Source organism: Propithecus coquereli, unplaced genomic scaffold (assembly GCF_000956105.1).
Source record: "Propithecus coquereli isolate 6110/MARCELLA unplaced genomic scaffold, Pcoq_1.0 Scaffold802, whole genome shotgun sequence".
NCBI lineage: Eukaryota > Metazoa > Chordata > Mammalia > Primates > Indriidae > Propithecus > Propithecus coquereli.
In genome coordinates, this window is record NW_012154197.1 from 394,187 (window position 1) to 399,136 (window position 4,950).

Sequence of the window (4,950 nt, forward strand, 5' to 3'; positions counted from 1 at the left end):
TGATTGCCAACGGGACTTTCCAGACCTGCCCCTCCACAGCACCTGGCCCTGACGCCTCCCCCATGGTCGCACCAAGCTCTGCCCCTGTCTTCTGCCCGTGGCAGCCAAGGACAGCTGAAGAAAACACCCACAGATGCTACAAACTCAGCCAGCCCTTACCCCACCCCCACGTTCTCACTCTCGGCAGGTGACCCAAACCCTAGTGCACAAACAGGAGCTCACAAGTCGGGAGTTCCCCGACCCACTGCTCCTTTCCCACCCGTCCTCCTCTCCGCTCCCCTACAAATGAGCCCTCTTGCTATCTCCTTTCCTCCCTGGAAACATCTCAGCAACCCCCCCACCCTGCATCCCCACTGCCCACCCAGTTGGGCTCTCACCTCCCTCCAGCCCACGGCTCTGAACTGGTCACTCGGCCCCTCCATCCAGCCCCACCACCTTGGGTACATTCATGCCACAGCCAGAGGCATCTTCCTAAAATGAAAGTAAGGTTGACTCACTCCTCTGAGTAACACCATCCAGTTTAATCCCCTTTGCTTTTGAGAAAGCAAAGAACTGGCCTCCTTGGCCTGGCAGCCAAGGCCACTGTGGCCTGGCCCTGCTTGCCACTCCAGCCTCCCCTCCCCCCCATTTCCCTCCTCCACCCCAGCCACACCCACCTGCCCGTTTCACACTTGCTTGTCCTGTTTGAACTCTTCCAATTAATCCTTCAAACCTCAGGTTTAAAATCACCTCCTCCTGCTTTCCTCAGTCCTGGGCAGAGGTAATCCCACCTCCCTCGTACACCCACTACTCCCCTTGAGCATGCTTGCGTGCATGCACCTAACACACGTCTGTGTCTCCCTCACCGACTCCCAGAGCCAGGGGCTGGGCCTTCTCTACCCTTGCCTCCCACACCGCGGGCGCATGGAGCCGGGCAAGGCTTGAGTGCATGCTAGTCGAATGAAGAAGATAAAATTGAGACATGCTGAGCCAGGCAGGGGCAGGCAGGGCGGGCCCAGCACAGCAGGCTGTGGAAAGATATAAACCCGCCTGGCAGCCTGTCTCTCACCCCCGCCTCCTCCTCTGGAGAGATGAAATACAAAATTACATAAAAAATAAATCTGAAAGTGATTCCAGTCTTTGCCAAAGGATCTTCCATAGTATTCTTTAAATAGCAAACTCCCCTGGTGCATTTGAAATAAGGCAGAATTGCAAATGTACCTGTGCATACAGTGCAGGGGCCACGACTCCACAACGGCAGGGCGCCTGCGCGGAGGGAGCAGAGGGGTGGGCGAGGTTTCTCCTCGGCCATTCGGCCATTCGGGAGGGCAGGACCCTGTGGTGGGCAAACCGTAGGATGGACAGGATTGAGGTCACACTGCGGGAGATGCCACAACCAGAGCTAATCCAGGAAGGCTTCCTGGAGGGCTGAAGTTGGAGCCATCTTCTGGGACAGGAGACAGAAGGAGGATGAGCTGGGGAAGAGAGCGGCCTGTTAACTCTCTCCCAGGCTACGGGCTTCTGAGAAAGGCAGCAGGAGCCAGAGTTCTGAGCACGGAGGAGAGGAGAGTCAGCTGCCCCTCCTGCCTGTCCTCCTCACACCCATCTACGCAGCCGGGCCCTCCCCAGGACGCTGGGAGACACTGAAGGCCTGGGCTTCTGGACTCGCATGACAGCCACAGCTCAGGCTCTGTCTCTCCGAGGCCAGTGGCCTGTGTAGGCAGGTGCCCCTGTGATAGTGGCTTTGAGGGCCACAACTGCTGGCTCATACTTTCCAAATCAGGCTGCCTGATCTAGAGAGTGCAGCATCCCGTGGGCCATGAGGACAGAACCTTCAGATTAGTGGTATCCTGAGGAGCTGGGCGAGATGGTTACTACCCAACCCCTGTGCCTGTTCCGGGGAGGCCCCATTCCCCTCCCCAAGGGGGACAGTGGCGGCACCTTGCTGGACCCTCAAACCACATTCAGAGCCTGGAAATTTTATGTTTTCTCATGTAATTGCTTGTCTTAATTATGCAATTAGCATGGGAAAATGTAATTGTGTAATCAGAGCATGCAATCAGACAATGATTGCCATAATTGGGGGGAAGATTATTGGGAATGAGTGGGTTTGGTGACTTGGGGGAAAGGAACTAATGCAGGCAGAGAGTGCTGGACAGTAGGGGGCTCAGACCCCTCTTGAAAACAACTACAAGTGCAATTTGTGTCACAGGAAACAAGCACAATGTCGGGCAGGGAAGGTGGGTGAGGCTGGGAGGGTGCTTTGGGACCGGTCTGTGAACGTCCAGGTTCCTGAAGCCCTTGGCAATACCCCTGAACAGGCTGACTGGACGTTGGCACACCGAAGGTGTGAACACCGCAGGATAAAAGCCAAGTGCCCGGCTGCCGGCCTGGGGCCTGCCTTCAGCAAGCCTGGTCCTGGAGCCCCGTTCCCATCTCTGTCTGATGGGAGTGCGACCACTGCCCAGCCTCCCTTGCACACCGTGGTTGCTGTGAGGGCCAAAAGAGGCAGGCCATGCCCCCAAGACCTAGCACAGTGTCCGACCCATAAAGAAATCCGGATGTATGGATTGAGTTTATAAATGTAAACGGGAGCTCTTACTGTCATCCCCAACTGTCAGGGAAGATCCCAGTGTGCCTAGACCTGTGCCCAAAGTGGGAATCCCCACAGCCAGGTAGGCTCTGCCGCTTGCACAGGTGGGCAGGCAGAGCTCCTCCGCAGAGCTGGCCAGTCCAGGGGAAGACAGGTGGCAGAGACAAGGGGAAGACAGGTGGCAGAGACGTGTGCTGGCAGCTGAGGAGGTAGGGGTTGTGGGGAGTTTGCAACCACTCCCAGGCGCTGCAGGAGAGGCTCATCAAGGAGGTAAGTCATGACCTCTGGCCCCCTCACTCCCAGGCAAGTTATCAGATTATTGCACTTTAATGATGTCAGGCTGGCCTCCCAGGGGAGGTGCCAGGGGCAGAACCTGGGAGAGACAGAGAGTGAAGGGAGCAAGACAGAGGAACAGTGGCAGAGTGAGAATGTTGAGCGCAGGAAGGGCTCGGACAGGGAGAACTGCAGAGGGAAGACAGGAAAGGGGACAAGAGAAAGGGGCAGTGTGGTGGGGCAGAGCTGGGGGAGAGGACAGAAATGAAAGGAAGGGGGAGCAGGAGCAGGAAGGGGCAGTTAATGCAAACCAAGTACAGGCAACACCTCTGCAGGCCTCCCTTCTAAGAACAGTCCCTCTTCTCCTCTCCTCGCAGGCCGGAATGGCTCGTGGAGGCTGGAAGCTGTTTATGGACAGAGGGGTTGAGAGCCTGAAGCTGTGGTTCCCGGGACGCCCTGCACCTCCACCCCACGCAGCCCACCATTCGACCACGTGTCTTGAGCACCCACGGTGTGCCTGCCTCTGCAGGGGCCTGGAGGAGACTGGCAGGTCCCCAGACACAGCCCAGTGGCAATGGCTTCCCTCGGGCCCCCCGTGCTGCCGGAGGCCTCACTCAGCTTGTGCCACCACCTGTGGCTGTTCCCAGAGAACCCCTTATCCCTCTAAGGAGAGGGTCTCTCAGGGCTGCTCTGTGCTCTGTCAGGCCTAGCTCAGGACAGGAAAGGCAGCTGTCTAGGTGGCCCCTGACCCCGGGTTGCCCTCCACAGTGCCTGACACACAGTGGGAGTTTGGTAGGTAAGCGAGGCCCACTCCCTGCCCCTCATCCACTGGCTGGCACTGGCTGTCTCAGCAGCTGCACCAAAATGGATCTGTGGCTACTCCAATGGGGACCCTAAATCTCGCCCTCCCCGGGTCTTGGGAGCTGAGGCTGAGGCTGGCGAGCCCAAGCCTGGGCCCATGGGGCTGAGGGGCTGGAGCAGGAGGAGGGCAGCAGATCTCATAGGGGCCCAGGAGCCCAGGGGACGCGGGGGCCAGTCCTAGCCCTGCCCTTGCTGACAGTGGGTAGCCCAGCCTCTGACAGGCCTCGGTCCCTGCACTGGACAACCTAAGTCCTGGCCTGTGCTGCCGTCTTGGGGTCCTGGAGAAGTCAGACACTGGCTGTGGGCGGCTTAGAAGCCCGATCCCAGAGCCGACACAGGACTCACACCTTCTGGAAAACCTCGTGGGGCTGCAGCCCGCTGTGACCACTAGATGTCACTCGTGGCCTCCCCGGCCAGCTGCAGCGGCTGATGCCAACCAAGCAGGCCTGGGGCCTGGGCACACAGGACTGGACCCTGGGCCAGCCCCCTCCTCCTGCAGACTGCCAGTCGTCCCTTGCCCGACCCTCCAGGGTCATGCTCCAGGCACAGATATCAGTGCCCACCCTGTGCTGGGTGCTGTGCCAGGTGCTGAGGCAGGACAGAGGCTAGTGAGACGTGTCCCTGTGGGAGGGACACATAAACCTGTCATTTCAGCACCATGCATAAACTTTATTGTGGAGGCAAAGGAACTTCTGACTCTGACAGCGGGTGGGGCCTGATCACGGGGCTTCGCCAGGGAGGGAGCTGGGGGGGACTCGGAGGATGAACAGGAGCTGCCCTTGCGAAGAGGGACTCTGGCCGAGGGCCCGGCCCGCACGAGCCCGCGTGGCAGAGTGTGGGACTTGGTTCGTGGAGGCAGCACAGGAGTGAGGGGTGGGGCAGCGAGGAAACAGGCAGGGCCGTCACCTCCGCGTAAGAGTCTTTTCTGGAGCCAAGACGTTTGAGTCAAACGCACCACACTGCCCAGCCCGGCGGTGACAAGCCCAGGCAGCCCCAGGAGCGGCCCACAGCTACTGCTCACTCTCTCTCTCTCACACACACACACACACACACACACACACACACACACACACGCGCGCGCGCGCGCGCGCTCACACACGCACACACCTCCTGCCACCCTAAGCTGGGACCAGTAGAGGGCTTTCTTTCCCACACTGTCTCTGGGCTCTGCCAGGGCCATGGGAACACCAGGCCCCAGCCGGTGCTACGCTGCCGAGACTGCGCTCCTTCCTCCCTCGGTGTCT